We start from the raw sequence: 22,787 nt of genomic DNA, 5'->3' as shown, positions 1-22,787 counted from the left end.
CACCATTACCCCCAGGGGAGACACAGACAGATGATTGATAATAGATAGATAGATAGGCTAAAAACAACTTATAGAGATGAGAATATTTGTTCTGACTGGCATACACCATCTGTCCTTCTTCTCCCTCCATCCCACCATCCTCCTTCTGAACTGCTGATCTGTATTTTATAGTATTTCATGTAATAGAATTATGTGAGATAGGTATTGTTGGTCTGGATTATGTAAGTCAGAAGAATCATTTTAACATTGCTCCATACTGTTTTAAATATCAATAGCTTGTTCTTTTTTCATTGATGAGGAAAATTCCTTTGTATGAATATACAAGAGTGGGTTTATCCTCCACCTTGGAAAGAGATATGAGGTTTTTTTCTCCCCCATTTGGTCTTTGCCCTCTAAACATAAACCCACAAAGTGGCACCTCTGCAGGATCTCCCTGTGTATCCTTGCATTTTGCAGCTCTATGATGAATTGGAGAAAATTCCAATTGACATTGTATCTAAAATTGTCCAAATGTATAGAACATGAATAATAATTATTGTAGAACTCATGTTCAAAAGAAAAATTACTGACATGAGACAACTGATTTTGCCAATTACTACTAACATTTTATGATAAAAATGTTCATATATATTGCATTGGCTTGTTACCATTTTAATAAACACGATTTAACACATATCTATCCATCTTTTCTTTTTTTTATAAAAAAACCTTTTACATCTATCCATCTTTTCATCCCTCCATCCATCAGCCCATATTATTTTAGATATATTTTCAATTGAATTGCAAGCATCAATATACTTCCTGCAGAATAGTTTAGCTGACTAACTAGAATTCAATATTTCCTTATAAATTTTTATTTTAGTAAAAGTTACATAGGGCAAAACATAAAAATCTTAATTGTAAGTTTACTAACTTTGAAAAGTACATATACCATCATAACTCAAACCTGTTTCAAGATCTACAATATTATGTCACTCTAGACAGTAAACGTTCTCTCTTCTCAGTCAGTCCCTTTGTCATCATAGGTTAATTTTAATAATTCTGGAATTTCAGTTAGATGGATAGACAGATAGATAGATAAATAGATAGATGCTTGTCATATGACTCCTTTGTGTCTGCCTTATTCTGTTGAGCACAGTGTTTCTGAAATTATTCACATTGTTGCATGGATCAGTAATTCATTCCTTTCCATTTCTGACTCAGAATATGTTGAGTCCAACCTGTTGAATGACTATCTCTAGTTAATTCACCATTTTGAAAGAAACAGTTAAAAGGAAGATGTTGAGTTTTCAAGAACATACAGTTAAATTCTGAAGAATCTATGTAGGATAGTCATGAGAAACAGTCTGAACTTACTCAGGGGAAATCATTCATTCACATAAGACTCTAACAGAATTAACATCAAGAATCTTAGAGAAATCCCACACTATTTGTGCTATTTTTATGATCTCCACCTTAGTTATTTTTAAGCACTAAAATTTGGTATTTATTTCAGAATAAAGTTATCTCTTTATTGCACTTTTTGACTTATGCCGATTTTTAAATGGTAAAGATCAATTTAATCCAAGAGAAAAGTGTGATAAAAAGGGATTTCTGCATGGCATTAGACACAGGAGAGGGAAGGGCTCATAGTGAGCTTGAAACAGCATCCTACTTCAAGACACAAAATTAGTATGTTAGGTAATGATTTTGCTGATTAGATAGATTTAAACATTTTACTGTATATGTCTATTTCAGAACATCATGTGGTACACGATAACATACAATGTTATATGTCAATTTAAAATAAGTAAATAAGGTTAAAGAAAAGATAAATAATTACAAAGACATCCTACATTCATGATGCCTAACAAAACTACCAGCCATGAAAGAAACATGAAACTTGTAACTTCCAATCTTTCTTGAAGCAGTGGAGTCCCCTGGTGATATCTGAGGGATGTGGTTGCCTCTCAGAGGAAGTTTAGGGTTTCTAAGGAGGATTCTTTTGACTAAAATATTGCAATTGTCATTGAGCCTTCTCATTATTTCAAATATTATATTGGTCCAGGTAGTCAATTTTCTGCATGACTATTTTTATTTTGGACCTGCCTTTTTTGGAATTCATTGGAAGCCTATCTTTTTTTAAAGAATTATCTGGAAATGCTGTTTTTGTTATAATAGACAGGACCCCATTGCCCCTCACCCCCACTTTATACGTTTTCTTCCTGTACTCTAAGCTAATGAGGGAATGTATTCTCTTCCCGGGTCCACAAGGGGGCGTAGTTTCAAAGGCAAGAACTTTCGTGAGTCATACCTCCACCCACGTCTCTATGGGGGGAGCTTAAAGGTCTTTGTTTAACTTTTGCGTGCGTGGGAAAAAATCAATCACTCCAGTGGAAGTTTAAAGGAACTCCTTTCATAGAACAGAAAATTTAAATGGGGCGGGAATATCTTCCAGGTTAAAAGTCCCCTTCCTCACATCCCGCCAAACTCCAAATCTGTATCCCCTTCCAAGACATCATCATGGAAGCTGCTTTTCTTTCTCCTTTCTCTCTCTCTCTCTTTGCCTATATAAATCACTTTCTGCAAAAACTCTTTGGGGTCCAATATTTACTTAAACGAGCCACTGTGCCCGGTGAGGTCCTCCCTCCCATTCTTGGGTGAGTGAGGGACCAAGGGCCTGGAAGAACACATCCTAGCAAGGGAGCTGAGCCTCCCCTGCACCCAGGAAACTGGTCTCACCAACCCATAGCCTCGCCTCCTACAGGGGTTGTCAGCAGCATAAACATCCCTGAGATCTTGCTAGAAATCCAAATTCTGAGACCTCACCCTGGATCTACTGAATCTGACACTCTGTGGGTGGGGCCCAGCAACCTGTGTTTTAATAAAACTTTCAAGTAATTCAGCTGTGTACTAAAGTTTGAGAGCCATGGACTTAGTGCAAACATTTTCATGTTTTTCTTTACTCAAATACACATATAAAAGCTTTAGTAAAAGGATCATATTATGTGGACTTCTGTATCTTTTCCAACTCCGTGATAGTTTGTAGACACTCCTACAAGTCATCACATAGCTCTAACTCACTCGAGTGAATAAACATATATGGATCCAAGCCCATTCTCTGTTGATGGGCATTCACTTTGTTTCAGTTTTTGGCAACCATGAACAATTATTCACCTGACATCCTTGATTATATGTCCTTACATGTCTATGTTTTCATCTCTATGGTATAGATTCCTAGGAGTGAAATTTCTGGATGAAGGGTGTACATATTTTAAACTTTAGTGGGTTGCTTTGCAAATGTGATCTAATAGTTGACATTATATTCAGCTACTTTCAGAAATATTTAATGTCTAGTTCTTTATAACTGATAACTATGAACGTTAGGATTATGTTCTCATTTTCATTGTGCAAAGAAAGGTAGTATGTTAAATTTTATGTGTTAAGTTGATAAAAGTTTGGAGGGAAGAAATCTTGCTTGTTTTAATCTTCCTTTTTTTGCCATGGTCCTTCATTTCTGCTGTTTCTCATATGAGCATCTAATCCACGGAGATTTTTTAACATCTGCAGAAGATGCACGTGTGAGACTGTGGTGTTGGGGGGCTCTTGCTCTCTTCTATCTTTCTGATATGCTGTGCAGACGTGACACTCATAGCAGATAACTGAGAGTATAATCACATTTTCCTTTAGTGGCCGCAAATTGTATAACCATTTGAGCCATGGAGTTTTTTGCTTCAGTAGCTTGTTGCCAGCTGGATCTAAGCTGGGAAACTGACCATTATTGTTGCCTTCCTGGGAATTTCTACATTTGCCATTTTCTTCTGGAGAACTATCCTTGGTGTGAGTATAAGAACTTACTGTAGAGATATACTTTTAATCATAAATAAAAAGAAATTATTTAAAACAATTCATGGTTCTGGACTTTATTATGAATATTGAGTTTCACAAAAAATCAGACAAATAATTTATTAGCATAATTATAAAAATATCTACCATTTACATTATAAAAAGTAGACTGGTGTTTGTTGAAGAGAATGCAGACAGATCTTTTGGTCAAAAATAAGTTTTTTACCTTCGTGCTCTTTATCAGCAATAGATAATGAAGTATCAGCAATAGATAATAGAGTTTTTATTATGAATATTGAGTTAACTCAAACTAAACTTTTCTGATTTATATTTCTATTTTAAGGGTGGAAGGAAAACTCTCCTCTCTAAAGGTTCGCTGCAGAATTTAACTGACAATACACAGCTTAAGAGGATTAGAAAACCATACAAACTTATTAGCAGGCATAAACACGAGGACCATCCAAAATGGGAGACTACAAGAATGGCCAGAAGGTTGAAGCTTAAACAGTACCCTCTTCACTGGGGAAAGGGAGATGGGGCCGTAGGTAATTTTGAGGGGCAGTAAATGATTAGGGGAAATGAAAGAGCCCAACCAACAAACAACTGGCCTGGGGCAAAGTTCCTCTGAGATGTGAGGGAGGTGGTGACAAATTGCAGGAAGGTGAGGGGCAGAACTGCACTTTGAACAAAGGTTGTCTTATGATGCAGATAAAGTCCCAGGTAATCTCTTGGAACTTCTCTCAGAAGAATAAATGAAAAGTATCTCTGGGCAAGGTAATGACTTTTAATTTTTTTCTCTTCTCCAGTGATTAATCTTTGCTGGTTATTTCATGAAATTCCTAGGAGAGAATTTTAAGACAATTATAGTTCTTCTGGAGGAACTTCCATTAATTAGATAAAGAAACTTCAGAAAAAATCCCTCTCAGTGATTCCAGGACAGATCAACAATACAGTGGGTGGGAGAATGTCAGAAAGAGACCTTGGGTTCTGAGGCTTATTTCTGAGGCCTTGCAATCTCCACTAATTCGAAGCAGTGAGCATGCCAAAGCATCATATTTTAGAGTATTGTCTTCTGAGACTCAACACTATGAAGTTATTATGTCGAACTAAATGATTATTATAATTTCATTGGATTACAAGTTTTGCTATTTTATCAAGAACTATATTTTGTAATATGATTTGACATAAAATTTGATTTTCTGTCTTCCTGTTCTAGATAAGGTCTTCAGTATATCAAGGTAAGATTTTTGGCATCTATTTTCTTTTCAATATTTTCTCACACCAGTATTTCATGTGGGCCCAAATTCAACTAGGAGTAAACACAATGAATCCTTATGTCTGGCTGACTTCTTGAAAATTTTACTTTTCCTGGGTTAAACTCTAAATGACAATATAGACAGAGTTACCATTTATCGAGATAAAAGACTAGGAGGAGGAAGAGATCACAAGAGTAAATAGGATGAGTTTAGCTTATTACAGCAATATTTAGAAAGCAAGTGCTGATATGAATTTGAAGTGTGGCAGGAATACTTTTGCATGACCTGGCTCTTGGAGAAATGAAGACGATTAAGACACTATCTGAGCCTATCAAAAAGCTTAAGGCTTAGAGAACAATCCAGATATTGCTGGGCAAAATGTGTATCATATTAGAGGTTTATAAAATGTGTTTTGAGTGTTAAGTGAAGTGGGCCATTAATGCCAGTATAGAATCTTTGGAAATGAATTTGATGTACAATGTAGAGAAGGAATTCTGCACATTCTGCAAAGACTGTGAAGATTATCTGTTGCTGTCTGTTGAGAACTGTGCTGCCTGGCATATAGTAGACCCTCAGAGGCTAGGGTTGGTTACAGTGGTTACAGCATTGGTAGTATCGAGAAGGTGACCTCAGGGCAGCAAAGCTCTTAAAATGGGCAAACAGAAAAGAAGATTGCACTCTGGGGTCAGATGAGAGGATTAAATGCCTGGCCGCAGGGTCTAGAATTGTGGGCTGTGTTTCAAGTGTTTTGCATTCCACCTATAGGATGGGAGCCTCCTATATGCTGTTCACGTCTATGGTGGATGGTGATATTCTCATCTTGGGCATGAAAGGCTTGTCTTAGAGGGCTTATGAGTTATCCAGATCCTGGAGAGACTAAGTGGTAAACCTGAGCCTATAACTAAGCTTGTTGGATTTCATATACCATGTCACAGAAGCCCCTGCACTGGTTCTCAAGAAGGACAGCCTGCCGGGCAGCAGGAAAACACTGGAGGCTTTTGAGTAGCCAATCAGTTGATACTTTGAATATTCCTCTATGGAATTGCAAAGAGTGACTGGAAGTAAATCAAGGCTGCCAAAATGAGGGGCTTTTTTGAAGGGATGTATTTATTTCCCTTGATAATTAGAGGACAGAAGAGTTATAGATACAATCTTTGATTTTCGATGTGTTTCATCTCTGATGATGATAAAACTGCTTGAACTGATGGAATTTTCCAAGAAGAATAGTGGCTTTTGATGGACAGCAATTAGGCAGAGACAAGTGTTTCCCAACATTTGGAAATTTTTCAAATAGGATCCTAATTGAAATAGGGTTGTTATTTTCATATTTCTTTTCTTAGATTTAAAAAGCAATTAACTAACTTGTTATCTTCAAGTGCAATAATAAAGCTAAAAAGTTATTTTATGATCACGGTGCCAGATAGTATGTGATTGTAGCTAATACATTAGCATAATCCAACTTTATGAGGTTTTCCTAATCTTAGAGATTGTTTTTATCTCCTTTTAGTTAATGTACAACCAGTTTCTGAGTAGAGAAATAAAGCCAAGAATGAAAAGTCAGAACTTGTAGAAGAAATATGCATTTGGGAACAGAAGGTATCATTGTCTTTTCAATGTTTTCATTTTTCATGGTTTCACTTTAAATAGCTCCTACCTCCCACAATTCTGTTATTTTGCTTCTTCCTCTTCCATCTAGTGTCCTAATTCACACGCTCTATAAACTGTCTACATTCAAAGCAAACTTCATATATGTAAAGTACTGTGGTTTTCATTTTTGTTAGGAGTTACACAGTTCAAGATAGGTTTTTCTTTTTTTTTTTAATTTTTTATTGCATTTTCGGTTTTGGGGTACATGAGCAGAACATGCAAGACAGTTGCGTAGGTACACACATGGCAGTGTGTTTTGCTTCCTTTCTCCCCTTCACCCACATTTGGCATTTCTCCCCAGACTATCCCTCCCCATCTCCCCCTCCCACTGGCCCTCCCCCTTTCCCCCCAATAGACCCCAGTGTTTAGTACTCCCCTCCCTGTGTCCATGTGTTCTCATTTTTCATCACCCGCCTATGAGTGAAAATATGCGGTGTTTCATTTTCTGTTCTTGTGTCAGTTTGCTGAGGATGATGTTCTCCAGATTCATCCATGTCCCTACAAACGACACAAACTCATCATTTCTGATTGCTGCATAATATTCCATGGTGTATATGTGCCACATTTTTCCAATCCAGTCTATTATCAATGGGCATTTGGGTTGATTCCAGGTTTTTGCTATTGTAAACAGTGCTGCAATGAACATTCGTGTGCATGTGTCCTTATAGTAGAACTATTTATAGTCCTTTGGATATATACCCAGTAATGGGATTGCTGGGTCAAATGGAATTTCTATTTCTAAGGCCTTGAGGAATCGCCACACTGTCTTCCACAATGGTTGAACTAATTTACACTCCCACCAACAGTGTAAAAGTGTTCCTTTTTCTCCACATCCTCTCCAGCATCTGTTGTCTCCAGATTTTTTAATGATCACCATTCTAACTGGCATGAGATGGTATCTCAATGTGGTTTTGATTTGCATTTCTGTGATGACCAGTGACGATGAGCACTTTTTCATACGACTGTTGGCCTCATATATGTCTTCTTTCGTAAAGTGTCTGTTCATATCCTTTGCCCACTTTTGAATGGGCTTGTTTGTTTTTTTCCTGTAAATCTGTTTGAGTTCTTTGTAAATTCTGGATATCAGCCCTTTGTCAGATGGGTAAACTGCAAAAATTTTTTCCCATTCTGTTGGTTGCCGATTCACTCTAGTGACTGTTTCTTTTGCCGTGCAGAAGCTGTGGAGTTTCATTAGGTCCCATTTGTCGATTTTGGCTTTTGTTGCCAATGCTTTTGGTGTTTTGGTCATGAAGTCCTTGCCTACTCCTATGTCCTGGATAGTTTTGCTTAGATTTCCTTCTAGGGTTTTTATGGTGCCAGGTCTTATGTTTAAGTCTTTAATCCATCTGGAGTTAATTTTAGTGTAAGGTGTCAGGAAGGGGTCCAGTTTCTGCTTTCTGCACATGGTTAGCCAGTTTTCCCAACACCATTTGTTAAACAGGGAATCCTTTCCCCATTGCTTGTTTTTGTCAGGTTTATCAAAGATTGTATAGTTGTAGATACGTTGTGTTACCTCCAGTGCCTCTGTTTTGTTCCATTGGTCTATATCTCTGTTTTGGTACCAGTACCGTGCTGTTTTGATTACTGTAGCCTTGTAGTATAGTTTGAAATTCGGTAGTGTGATGCCCCCCGCTGTGTTCTTCTTGCTTAGAATTGACTTGGCTATGCGGGCTCTCTTTTGGTTCCATATGAAGTTCATGGTGTTTTTTTCCAGTTCTGTGAAGAAAGTCAATGGTAGCTTGATGGGGATAGCGTTGATTCTGTAAATTACTTTGGGCAGTATAGCCATTTTCACGATATTAATTCTTCCTAACCATGAACATGGAATGTTTCTCCATCTGTTTGTGTCCTCTCTGATTTCGTTGAGCAGTGGTTTGTAGTTTTCCTTGAAGAGGTCCCTTACGTTGCTTGTGAGTTGTATTCCAAGGTATTTTATTCTTTTTGTAGTAATTGTGAATGGCAGTTCATTCTTGATTTGGTTTTCTTTAAGTCTGTTATTGGTGTAGAGGAATGCTTGTGATTTTTGCACATTGATTTTATATCCTGAGACTTTGCTGAAGTTGCTTATCAGTTTCAGGAGTTTTTAGGCTGAGGCGATGGGGTCTTCTAGGTATACTATTATGTCGTCTGCAAATAGAGACAATTTGGCTTCCACCTTTCCTATTTGAATACCCTTTATTTCTTTTTCTTGTCTGATTGCTATGGCTAGAACTTCCAGTACTATATTCAATAGAAGTGGTGAAACAGGGCATCCTTGTCTAGTGCTGGATTTCAACAGGAATGCTTCTAGTTTTCGCCCATTCAGTATGATATTGGCTGTTGGTTTGTCATAAATAGCTTTTATTACTTTAAGATACATTCCATCGATACCGAGTTTATTGAGGGTTTTTAGCATAAAGGGCCGTTGAATTTTGTCAAATGCCTTCTCTGCGTCAATTGAGATAATCATGTGGTTTTTGTTTTTGGTTCTGTTTATGTGGTGAATTACGTTGATAGACTTGCGTATGTTGAACCAGCCTTGCATCCCCGGGATGAATCCTACTTGATCATGATGAATAAGTTTTTTGATTTGCTGTTGCAATCGGCTTGCCAATATTTTATTGAAGATTTTTGCATCTATGTTCATCATGGATATTGGCCTGAAGTTTTCTTTTCTCGTTGGGTCTCTGCTGGGTTTTGGTATCAGGATGATGTTGGTCTCATAAAATGATTTGGGAAGGATTCCCTCTTTTTGGATTATTTGGAATAGTTTTAGAAGGAATGGTACCAGCTCCTCTTTGTGTGTCTGGTAGAATTTGGCTATGAACCCATCTGGACCTGGGCTTTTTTTGTGTGGTAGGCTCTTAATTGCTGCCTCAACTTCTGACCTTGTTATTGGTCTATTCATAGTTTCAGCTTCCTCCTGGTTTAGGCTTCGGAGGACACAGGAGTCCAGGAATTTATCCATTTCTTCCAGGTTTACTAGTTTATGTGCATAGAGTTGTTTGTAATATTCTCTGATGATGGTTTGAATTTCTGTGGAATCTGTGGTGATTTCCCCTTTATCATTTTTTATTGCATCTATTTGGTTGTTCTCTCTTTCCTTTTTAATCAATCTGGCTAGTGGTCTGTCTATTTTGTTGATCTTTTCAAAAAAACCAGCTCTTGGATTTATTGATTTTTTGAAGGGTTTTTCATGTCTCAATCTCCTTCAGTTCAGCTCTGATCTTAGTTATTTCTTGTCTTCTGCTGGGTTTTGAGTTTTTTTGATCTTGCTTCTCTAGCTCTTTCAATTTTGACTATAGGGTGTCAATTTTGGATCTTTCCATTCTCCTTATATGGGCACTTATTGCTATATACTTTCCTCTAGAGACTGCTTTGAATGTGTCCCAGAGATTCTGGCATGTTGTGTCTTCGTTCTCATTGGTTTCGAAGAACTTCTTTATTTCTGCCTTCATTTCATTGTTTACCCAGTCAATGTTCAAGAGCCAGTTGTTCAGTTTCCATGAAGCTGTGTGGTTCTGGTTGGTTTCTGAATTCTGAGTTCTAACTTGATTGCACTGTGGTCTGAGAGGCTGTTTGTTATGATTTCAGTTGTTTTGCATTTGCTGAGCAGTGCTTTACTTCCAATTATGTGGTCAATTTTAGAGTAGGTGTGATGTGGTGCTGAGAAGAATGTGTATTCTGTGGATTTGGGGTGGAGAGTTCTGTAAATGTCTATCAGGTTTGCTTGCTCCAGGTCTGAGTTCAAGCCCTGGATATCCTTGTTGATTTTCTGTCTGGTTGATCTGTCTAATATTGACAGTGGAGTGTTAAAGTCTCCCACTATTATTGTGTGGGAGTCTAAGTCTCTTTGTAAGTCATTAAGAACTTGCCTTATGTATCTGGGTGCTCCTGCATTGGGCCCATATATGTTTAGGATCGTTAGCTCTTCTTGTTGTATCGATCCTTTTAGCATTTTGTAATGGCCTTCTTTGTCTCTTTTGATCTTTGTTGCTTTAAAGTCTATTTTATCAGAGATCAGAATTGCAACTCCTGCTTTTTTTTGCTCTCCATTTGTTTGGTAAATCTTCCTCCATCCCTTTACTTTGAGCCTTTGTGTATCCTTGCATGTGAGATGGGTTTCCTGGATACAGCACACTGATGGGTTTTGGATTTTTATCCAATTTTCCAGTCTGTGTCTTTTGATTGGTGCATTTAGTCCATTTACATTTAGGGTTAATATTGTTATGTGTGAATTTGATACTGCCATTTTGATGCTAAGTGGCTGTTTTGCCCTTTAGTTGTTGTAGATTCTTCATTATGTTGATGCTCTTTAGCATTTAGTGTGATTTTGGAATGGCTGGTGCTGGTTGTTTCTTTCTATGTGTAGTGCCTCTTTCAGGAGCTCTTGTAAAGCAGGCCTGGTGGTGACAAAATCTCTGAGTACTTGCTTGTTGGCAAAGGATTTTATTTTTCCTTCACTTCTGAAGCTCGGTTTGGCTGGATATGAAATTCTGTGTTGAAAGTTCTTTTCTTTAAGAATGTTGAATATTGGCCCCCACTCTCTTCTGGCTTGTAGTGTTTCTGCCGAGAGATCTGCTGTGAGTCTGATGGGCTTCCCTTTGTGGGTAACTCGACCTTTCTCTCTGGCTGCCCTTAGTATTTTCTCCTTTATTTCAACCTTGTTGAATCTGACGATTATGTGCCTTGGGGTTGCTCTTCTTGTGGAATATCTTTGTGTTCTCTGTATTTCCTGCATTTGAGTGTTGGCCTGTCTTGCTAGGTGGGGGAAATTTTCCTGGATGATGTCCTGAAGAGTATTTTCCAGCTTGGATTCATTCTCTTCGTCCCCTTCTGGTACACCTATCAAACGTAGCTTAGGTCTCTTCACATAGTCCCACATTTCTTGGAGACTTTGTTCATTCCTTTTTGCGCTTTTTTCTCTGATCTTGGTTTCTCATTTTATTTCATTGAATTGATCTTCGACTGCCGATATTCTTTCTTCTGCTTGGTCAATTCGGCTATTGAAACTTGTGCATGCTTCGCGAAGTTCTCGTATTGTGTTTTTCAGCTCCTTTAATTCATTGATATTCTTCTCTAAGTTATCCATTCTTGTTATCATTTCCTCGAATCTTTTTTCATATCTTTTTTCAAGGTTCTTAGTTTCTTTGCATTGATTTAATACATGTTCTTTTAGCTCACAAAAGTTTCTCATTATCCACCTTCTGAAGTCTAATTCCGTCATTTTGTCACAGTCATTCTTTGTCCAGCTTTGTTCCCTTGCTGGTGAGGAGTTTTGGTCCTTTCTAGGAGGCGAGGTGTTCTGGTTTCGGGTGTTTTCCTCCTTTTTGCACTGGTTTCTTCCCATCTTTGTGGATTTATTCACTTGTCGTCTGCGTAGTTGCTGAGTTTTCGATTGGGTCTCTGAGTGGACACCCAGATTGTTGGTGATGAAGTATTTCTGTTACTTGGTTTTCGTTCTACCAGTCTAGCCCCTTCACTGTATGACTGCTGAGGTCCACTCCAGGCCCTGCTTGTCTGGGGTGCACTTTTATTAGCTGTGGAAAAGCGAGGGATGCTACCAGTTTCTTTTTCTGCTATCTTTGTCCCAGAATGATGCCTGCCAAATGTCAGTCTTTTGGATATAGAGGGGTCAGGGAGCTGCTTGAGGAGACAGTCTGTACTTTTTAGGAGCTCAATTGCTGAGCTGTGAGCTCTGTTGTTCATTCCGGGCTGATAGGCTGAAAAAAACCCTTTTTTTCTTAGATGCTGTGTCTGGGGGCGGGGTTGAGGCTTTCCTTGTGAGTGTCCGCCTCGCTGTCCTGCCCAGCTAGGATGCAGTCAAATCACTATTTGCCTGCCGAGGCTCCGCCCTGCTGGTGTGAGGTTCACCCTGTTGCTGCAGGCTCTGCCCTTCTGCTGTGGTCTCCGCCCTGTTGCCACGGTCTCCGCCCTGTTGCCACAGGCTCCGCCCTGTAGCGGAGTCTCTCTGTTGTACTGGGTTGCTTCGGCAACAGCAGGCTACGTCAGCAATGGGCGCCTACCTCAGTGCGGGCTGATTGCCTCGGTAATGGCGGGCGCCCCTCCCCCACGGAGCTGCGCTTTAAGAAAACCTCCTCACAGGGAGGGTATGGAATCACCATTTTGTTTGTCGCACTGCGCTAGCCCAAACGCTTTGTTTCTGGGATTTCCTGGGCTGGCTCACTGCCCAAGTCCCGTTCAGTCTCAAGTTTAGCCCTCCCAGGTCTCAGTTTGCCGGTTCAACAGGGTACCCGTAACAGTGCACTTTTGTATGCAGCGCTGTGGAGCGCCTCTGTGCTCCAGCGTGGGTCAGAGCTGCACCGGCTGCCGGCTACACCAGCCGAGACCTCTGCCTGGCGTCCCGCGTCTCTTTTATACCTGGGAATTTCCCCGTTCTGTGGGCAACTAAGATCCGTCTGGAAATGCGTCCCCGACTCACCCTCTCCACACATCCAGCGAGAACTTCAATCCTGGGTTGTTCTCACAGTGCCATCTTGAGTCCTCCTACCTCCCATGTTTTTTTTTTTTTAATTTCCAAGATAGGTTTTTCTATCGCTATAACTAATAATTCTAAATTCTGATTTTTATTACATATTTATATAGATCAATGAATCAAAGATACATCTTCAAGAAAGTAAGAGGCAACACAAGATTCTCTCTGATGAAATGCTTAAGTATAAGATAAAATCCCTTGTTTTTGCCTAGATTACATTCTAAAAACAGAAAGAAAGGCCATGAATAATTGTTAATTATTTAATATTTTTATTGAAGGATAACATCAAAAACTCTGAAGGAAGTAATAGCATTTTGAATGATGTCATTCACGGTGCATGTTCCCGGTTGCAGTTCGAGAATGATCAGTATGTCAAAAGTCTGAACTTGATAAGAATTTGGCTGCTAAATTGTACCATGATTCAGTTTGGCTTTTGAGCCTTTTTGTCCATTGGGTGAATTGAGATCTACATTTTATCTTGCTGCCCACCACAGTAAAAGTGCGGGAGTCTGGGGTCTGAACCTTCTTCTGAACAATGATCTGGAATAAAAGTACTAATACCATAATGACTTTTTATATTCATGGGAATAGGAAGTATGTTTTATTTTTACAACCTAGGTATTTGTCAATTCACGTGGTACTGCCATTCAAGATATACAGAAAATAGAAAATATATGCGTGATGAAGATATCTAGACACATTGAACAGTCCGTACCCCACTTAATGCTGAACAGAGAATATTTCAATGTGAATTGGGGGTAATTTTTTTAATGTATCACTTTTTAAATATTCCATTAAGGAGGCCATTCCATTAAGAAAAGTTCAGTTGAGCTGTTTGTCTTGAACAACTTTGCATCGTCTCTACTTTCTCCTTGTCATCTACTCTCTTATCCCATTATGTTTTAAGCAGGAATATCATGGGTGCCACAAAATGTTCATGCCTCATGGTGTTTTTTTGCTCTTCATTTCTACATGTGCTCAACATTTCTCCTATCTCCAAACTGGGCCAGCTACTTCCCCATGAAATACAGCAGTGACTGATATAGGCATGGTTGCCTATATTACAGACCACGCCTATATCACAGACCACTCAGTGCCTCTTTTGAAATCCTGCTACATGTTTTGTTTCTATCCCATGCACAAAAGTTGGAAACAAAATTCTACAAAGAACTTGAAAGATATTATTTCAATGAACACCTCAGGAATTTCAGAGATAAGTGACCCACATCTGTGACAAGACTTTCATTGCATCTTAGCTATGAGAAGAACCAATATTTCATGTCTTAGAAGATTAAAATCATATGACAGCCACATGGAATTCTTCCTTTGTGGAAATTAGAATATTTTGTGTCAGGTTTAAACTGGCCTTAATGGAGCTGGTGTCATGGAAGGAAAAGTGGAATCTGAAGTAGGCCAGGGACAAAAGGGAGGTACCCCACTGTAAATCAAGAAGGAGCAGGTGGTGAAATGTTAAAAATTATAGAACTCAGAGAGCTAAATGTAATTACTTCCTTTTCAAATTGTTAAATATTTTTACCTACAGTAAGATATTCACAACCTAATAATTACCATCTTAACTATGTTTAAGTGTACAGTTCAGTTGTGTCAAGTATACTCATGTTGTGCAATTATTTTCTAAATGCCTTCTCTCAAATTTGTCTTAAAGTCACAAAATGTAAATGACAGATTCAAGGATTTACAGCTGAAACCCTGGAGGTCCAGTAATTGTAACCTGGAAATTATGTTATTTGTTGGAGTCCCCACAGCATGGAAATGAGTTTGCCCTGGGATGGTGAAGAATGACTTCCTGCCTTCAGATTTCGTACCTTCTTCTCTCCCTACCCTAACCGAGGTCTCAGGTACACTTGCATACACACAGAGAAAATGGTTTTATCCTTTCCAGGAATGAAAAACGACCTGAAAGGCCTCTTTGCTTCATAAAGTTCTATGGAAGCAGAAGTGCAAGCTGAAATAAAAAGATGAAGATGAAAGTAGATAGTCTTTACCAAACCTACAGACAAAGAAAGACTACTGAGGAAGAGTAAGATGTCAATGTATTCATTGACACGAATGCTGCTTTATGAACAATGTGTTGACCAGAGCAGACAGATATAATTTCCGTTAAAATATTTTATGCAATACTTGTGGCAAATTAAGTCTTTACAAAATTGTGCTTGTCCTTCCTGCCATGATTTCTATAATCTGCATATTTCCTTTCCCTTCATACATTCTTGTTTGTAATTGATTAGGTGGAAGAGAAGGAACTGCTACTGGCATTTTTAAATTTAATACCTGGGTCACCTTTAGATCTGTTTTCACAGTCCTTTAGGTTTTGGTCATATTACATTGCATTTTTCCTACCACATGATTAATCATTTTTTATTAAATGTGAGACACTATAAAAAATATTCAGAAACAAATTCAGGCCTACTAGGATGTTATCTTGCAGAAAAAAAATGGGAATCTACTTCAGGTGGATGGTTGGGGTACTAGCAGACCTGGATTTCCCCCATCCAGTCAGCAATTGAGGTCATCAGTGCAGGCTCAGTCCCCATAAAGGCCAATGTATTTCATGTCCACCTTTATTCCTACTGTGTGACTCTTCTGGATCCCAACCAAAGCCACTGGACTTCAGTAACGGTCACCTTCATTGACAGACCCTCAACTCCACTTGTTTTCCATCCAACCTCATGCCCTGTGCATAAGCTTCTCTGTTTCTTTACATCTTGGTAGTGCCTTCTAGAATTAAGCGGTGAAACTCAGGGAAATAGGCCCCAAATGCTAGGCTGACCTTTGTCCTGGGTTTTCTTCTTCTCCATCTTGGCCTCATGTCTCTTTAGTGCCAATTTAAAGTTAATAATTTGATGCATTCAATCCTGTGTTTTATATTCTGTCTGGTGTTCTTCATCGTTCTCATGGGAGATCAGAAGCTTAAGATGCACTCATCCCCACTCAAAAGCAGAACTCCTCCTTTGCCTTGTTTTTAAGATTCAGGTTTTGTGTTCCTAGTTCACAAGTGCACAACAGGGGTAGTGTTGTTCTCACTGGCTTCTCATTTGCATGAAACTGTGAGTTCCTTTAGGGTAGGAACAGGGCCCTGCTCTTCTCGCATCCTCAGTACCTCACAACACACTCCTTGCTTTGGGCCTCTCCAGACAGCATGAAGGATGGCTTAGGTGGTCAGAAACAAGTGCATTAGCTTTCTCTTTGAAGTGTTTTTGTCCCTGTTTCCTAAAGATTTTGGAATTTTATGCGTCCTTCATATGAAATCAATTATCACATGAGATCCTTTGAATCAGAATCATAAATGAAGTAGTGCAAGGGCAACACAGCAAACCTGTCTTTTTAGGCTATTGCCTTTTTCTGCCTCCACTATCAATGAAGTAAACCTTGTTAAACTCAATCAACATGGGGGTTGATTGTTTGCATTTGCCACCTATTTCCAGGTCATAACACCCTGACTAAGGAGCCACTCAGATTATTTTTGATTCAGTAGATGTACCCAGCACTCAGATTTTCCTTTTCTGTCAACCAGAATTTTTGAAGTCAATAACAGGAGTTCCAATCCTGAATCATGGAAACGTGCAGTAGTGAACTACAGGGTTAATGACATCGTGTCCTGAAAGGATGTCTCTAAGGCTGATTGTCTGGGTTCTGGCATCAGCCTCTGACTGAGAATCAGGTTTCCTCATGGGAGGAATCAGACAAGGAATGATCCCTGCTCCATCCTGATTGATTTGTAGTAATGAGTTGGGCAGTTCTGGTTTTCCACATGAAACTAAAATGAGCTTTCACTGTGTCAAGCATAAGACTGACCCCAGAAAGACATGTCATGCATCTCATAGAAGCTTTCTATAGTCCTTATTTACTAGTATAGAGCTATGAAGAGGAACTGGAAGTTACAGAGGATTTGTCAGCAGGCCTGAGTGTGATTTTTCTTTGTCCTTCAGTGGGAGGCTTCAATTCTTCCTCTCGTTATAAAGATCTGCTTGTATATAAATGGGAAGGTTGGAAGGGGACCTTTGAATCATGGCCTTCAAATGCTGGAAGGGAAGAAAGAAGCCCACATTGGCTACTGGATCCTGTGCATACATTTCTTTCCTTTTCATTTCAGGAAGCTGAGATGAAAGAACGTGAGCGAGCAGCAAAGGAGAGGCAGCTCTCAGAGGCAGAGGGAAACTTGAAGTTGGTAGTTGAGGAAATACACACCTACAAGTGACTTCAGGGACTGCACACCAACCTCTTGGGAAACCTCTGCTGAAGTGTTTTGTTTTTAACTTTTGTACAATGTTTGGACCCAATTAACACAGAAAGACAAACAAATGGTCAGAAGACATATTTATAGACAGAGAGAGAATTCACATAAGAAAAAACAAAGTACTTTAAGGTTTACCAATGACCAAATACTATGACTCGACTGCTGGGCAGACTGTGTGGAAACCCGGTTCACACAAACTTTTCTAAGGATAGTTGTCATCATCCTTAAGAAAGTGCCTTGTGGTGGCATCAATCACATCCTTAAAAAGGACTGTGCCTGTTTATAAGCCCAGTTGTTCCTGTCCTGTGAAATATGGTAAGGATATTAGCACAAGGAGAATAGAGATTTATGATAAGCGATGCTCAATGAAGGATGATTTAAGGACATACTGAGGGTAGTAAGGAAATTGTCAACTTAGAACCCAGCACGCATTAAGCAATAGATGAGGAATCAATATAGTAACAGTTTTTTTTTTTATCATACTGTACTTTTATAACCATGTGAAATGTGTTTTCTATCTATGGATATATTGTGTAAGGGTACGGATGTGAGGATAACCAGAACATGGCAGATTATTGAAAATCATCCTGAAAACGGCACTTTACCTGATAAAAGTGATTCTAAACCATATAAAAATGATGGAAGACACAGAAGAGCAGCAGAGGTAGGTAGAGAACTACTGCAGGTGCCAGGTAAGGAGCATTCTTCCCAGCAGTTGCAGAATCCTTCAGCACTGATGCAAATGATATCATGGCCCTTAGACTCCTTAAACATACGGGTTCTCATGTATTGGCTTTTTCAGATCACCACTTCTGAAAGAAAGGCTCATGACAACTGGGTAAGCTTTTTTTTTTCTTTCCTTGCTTTTAGGCATACTCTGCCAGGTCAGGACGTGGATGTATTTTTCTCCCCACAGCTCTGTGTTTAAGCCTTGCAGAGGGAGATGGAAGAGAAAGCTGCCTACAAGCAGCACAGGTAGGTAATTGTGATGGACATTTTAAAGGATGCTTTTTTTTTTAAGGGAAGCTTAAACAAAACAAAGCTTTGAGTGCCTAGTAAAGAACTTGGCATTTTAATTCTTATTCAAGTTCACTCCTTCTCTGACTCCAAGACAGGAAATGATTGAAAAACAGAGTGCTGGAGAGACACATTAGTCAGGAGCCAGCTAGTGGACGACCAGGCCTAAAGAATCCTCCCTGGAGAGGTATGAGCTCAATGTGAAGACAGTCACATAACTTCTGCTGTACAGTCCACACACACCCCTTCTCCTTTTGGGGGTGAGGGGTCAGGATGGAGGGTAATTGTTATGTTTCCTGGAAAAAGTTTCAAGTACTTACTAAAGAGAACAGTTGTCTCACTAGGTGGCAGGACACAATTTTCCTCAACTGCTCAAGTCAAATGGCTCTCATCCCCTGTGAATATTGGAGCTGAAGCCCATCAACTGACTGTGGATACCACTCCACCCTGAGCTTTTGGTTACTTTTAACTGAGGTGATGAGCTTAGAAGGGTAATGGGCCAGCTCCGCTTCCCACCTTGAGTCAGTGTGAAGGCTTTATTTTTCTTTCATTTGAGAAAAGCAACACCAATAACATTTTAGAACGGGAGCTGTATGTCCTAAGGAGAGGAAATTTTCTTGCTATGTCTTTGTGAATCAGTATTATACAATGAGATATTTTTAGGAAAAGACGCATTTATTTACTATTTTTGGAGCTTCCTTTATTTTTGTTTGAAATGTTTATTGTGAAATATACAATTCCATTAGTAATAAATTTCTATGCAATTTTACTCCTCTAACATTTTAAGTGTAACCCTAAAACTTTAAAGTAAGTTCCCATAGCTCTTACCTTTTCTCATTACTATTAGTCTCTTTAAGTCCATTTCTGTTCATAAATATTTATAATACCTGGTCTGATATGAAAGTTAGATTAAATATGAATCCAAAGTATTGCGAATGTCCCTATGGCTTTAGAAAAAGGAGCAGTGCTATTCCTGTCCAGGGTTTATTGATATTTTTTTTATCCATAGCCATCCTATTTTAATTTTTAGTCTGTGCTTAATTTATAAGTAGTTTCCTCTGATAGATACTGGGAATTTCTGATTTAGAGTTGATTTCCAGCTAGTTTGAACCCTGCCTGCTCGCAGTTAGTTGATTTGCTAAGACCAGGGCTCTGTGGTGTCCTTTTCAAGGACAAGGGTCCAGAGGGTTCCAAGGTCTTCTGTGGCATCTGGTTAATGAACTCCTCTGTGACTCTGACAAGGGACCTGACTGTGACAAAGAGAGTGACATGGCAGATGTGGACATGGAGGTTTTCTTATTCTGCACATATGATGCAAGCCAGAAAAAGCCCCGATCGTTTTCTGGTCCTTAGCAGATTCACGACCTCGTTCAGTTCCCATGAGGAATAGCAGCTGCATCCCAACTGAGAAAACAAAGAAGATAAAGGTCAATGCTGTGGTCATTTTCACTGTGCCTATTTCAGGACACTTTTATCTTTTCATCCAGTACCCTCTCCTGGCCTTGTCTCTGGCTTATGTGTTCTGTGATATCTTTTCTGTCTCTTCACTTTTTAAAATGCAAAATATTTTCCATGAGGCTTCGGTCTTTTCCATTCCCAGCTGGTCATCTTTGGCGGCACGTCCAGAACCCATAAATGCTTAAGGGCCCAGGGCTGAAGAGCTTTAACTGTTCTGTTTCCAGAAATAACATGAGAATATGCCACTTTACTCCTCTGCTGTAGGTCTCATGGCCCAGTAGTCCCTTTTAACTCAAGCTGTTGCTGATTCCCCTCCCCAAAATATGTGGGAATTTTTTGTTGTTATTATTCTATTCCTATGGGGTAGGTGACTAACTTTTAGAATATCTGCTGTAATCTCCCTAAGTGAAAAATATAAAAACTCATTCATCCAGTATTAATATGTGCTTCATGCAAATCTCAATGCTCTTTGACAAAGCAAATTCCACAATTAATCACTGTCCCATCTCTGTCGGCAACTCTGTTATTTTACATAATAGATGCCCCCTCCCCATCCAGTGGTGTCCTTGATGGAATATTTAGTTGTCAGAGGTTTTATATTTGTAATAGGAAATGTACACTGGATGTGAGATAGTGAACAGTGAAAGTCACTAATTAGCTACAAGGACAATTCCCAACAAAGGTCTTAAATTACAGTCAGCTAAGCTGTTTTCTCATGTGGTCCCCGTAGCTTTCACAGCTGGTGAGTCCTTCAATCACACATGACAGGACTTCCACACTCGAAATCAAATCACAGTTGTTTTAATTCTGTTATTTAGAACTCCCATTTCATTTTTCCATGGACAAAATTGTTCTTTATGTCATAGTGCATTTAAAATTTGGTAATACCTGTGAGTTAAAATAAATATTATAGCTATACCTAACTAACTTCTACGGACTTGATTGTTCTATCACAAAGCCCTTTCCCAGTTCCCCTTCAGGAATTCACATCTCTCCAGAGCTCTTTGTGCCCGCGGGTTGTACCTCCAGAGTGGAGAAGACCCTTTGTCAGGAAGGGAGACAGAGGGGGACGAGAGGGTCTGCAGGTCGAGCTGGGATCAATTTCCACTCTGCCGCTGGTAAGCTGTGTGACCCTGGGTGAATTTTTTCCTTTCTCTGGTATCCTCTTTTCTTTGATTTAGCACAGAGTAGCCACACTGACCTTACAGCATTCTGAGAATCAGAGATAGGACATGAAAGACCTGTAAAAGTTCTCCTAAGAGTAGCTGTGATTCATGTATGAGTAACGGGCTTTTCATTCCTCCTTTTATCTGTGTTCATCACATGCAAAGAACCAACTTCAGCGGTGGTGATGAGGGAGAGATGGGAGTATACCTGGGCTAGACACCCATGTATCCGGAATATGCTTTTTTACTACTGTGTAATGACTCTGTCTTCCCTGGAACAGGACCCAGAGTGCCTATATCTACAGACAGACACATTGGCATGTTGTGACAGCAGGTTATCCTCATGGCTTCCCTTCACACCCCAGCTGTCCTCAGGACTCAGTAGAAGGGAGATTTTGGGCACTGACACTGCTATTTTGAAACCTGGAGCAGGGGAAAGTGCCAGGGACTGTCACCTGGTACATGGGGTGCAGCTGGTATTGGTGTTGGTGTTTTTGTCCATCATATTAATGTGTTTTGAAACTTTTCTTCCTTCTGCTCTGCAGGTCAATGTGGCTTCAGGAGGACCCCTTTCTCAGGATTGCCCTACTTGCTCTATGGCCTGGCTGGCCCTTCAGGACCATTCATGGGCTGCCAGACACCTCCTCTGCCTGGGTGGCCTCTGGGACCTCAACCACTGACTCCATGCATATCACTTGGTATGCTGATCTGAACAATATGGACTGACTTTTAAAGTGGATTCATCTTTTTTTACTCATTGAGTGAATAGAAAGAAATATCACAGATAGTACTGAGGAAGGAGACCCAGGCATCGGGGATTCCCTCCCTCTCTGTCATCAACTGTGCATCTCAATAGAAGAGAGAGCAGGCCTGCTGGCGCCTCCTGAACCTCCTTCCTGAAAATAACACGCTTGGTCTTGGGGAAATTCTCTGGAAGACACTATTTTTACTTAAAACAAGATCAAACCAGAAACCTTTTCACATATGAGTCTTAAAACTGTAAACCAGAACCCTTTCATATGTAATTTCTAAAGCTATAAACCTAAAATTCTTCCACGTGTAACATCTAAAGTATAAACCTATATAAAGGCAGAACCTTCCTTTGTTAGAGGAGCTGGGCTTTGGGCAAATTATGCCCAGGCTCCTGGCCAAATAATAAACTCTTTCCTCCTTTATTCGGTGTTTGGGAAATCTGTTTCCCGCGGCTGTTCTTGCTACAGTACTACAGGAGTTTATAACACAAGGGTAACACTGGCTGGGGACATGGTTACTTTTCTCAAGTTTCTGAGGGCATGCAGTGGGCTGTGCCATCTCCCCATCACAAGCAAGGAAGCAGGTATCTCTTACAGATGAGGAAAGAGATTGTTTATAGAAGCCATAAATACCAATTTTGCAGGCATGTATGGAACCTTGACTATGTGGCCAGCTCTGTGAGGGATGAGACCCACCCTTGACTTGCAGCACTTCCTATGTCCTGCAGTAGGGAGACACACACCAAAGGGCAGGGATCTTGTGACCATTCATAATGGAAGCAGGAGTGAAGGGCCCCAGAGTGCAAGAAAGGAAGATAGATTCTTCTGGGAATAAACAGGAGGGCATGGAAGAGAGATAAAGTGGGAAGGTGTCACATGGGGATTTGTTTAACTCACTTAGGTGAAGCTGGAAGGCTGCTTCTGGCAGGGCAA

At 39.7% G+C, this 22,787-nt stretch overlaps 1 long non-coding RNA gene across 1 annotated transcript; it reads left to right on the top strand.

The window, feature by feature from the left end:
- The first annotated feature begins 18,297 nt into the window (after window positions 1-18,297).
- On the top strand, window positions 18,298-22,277 carry LOC108589969 (uncharacterized). Its single transcript, XR_001909320.4, has 4 exons — window positions 18,298-18,436; window positions 18,573-18,665; window positions 20,895-21,054; window positions 21,648-22,277. It is a non-coding gene; the product is annotated as an uncharacterized LOC108589969 (long non-coding RNA).
- The last annotated feature ends 510 nt before the right edge of the window (window positions 22,278-22,787 follow it).

The sequence above is a fragment of the Callithrix jacchus genome, chromosome X, assembly GCF_049354715.1.
Source record: "Callithrix jacchus isolate 240 chromosome X, calJac240_pri, whole genome shotgun sequence".
Classification (NCBI taxonomy): Eukaryota; Metazoa; Chordata; class Mammalia; order Primates; family Cebidae; genus Callithrix; species Callithrix jacchus.
This window is presented reverse-complemented; position numbering and strand designations above follow the sequence as displayed.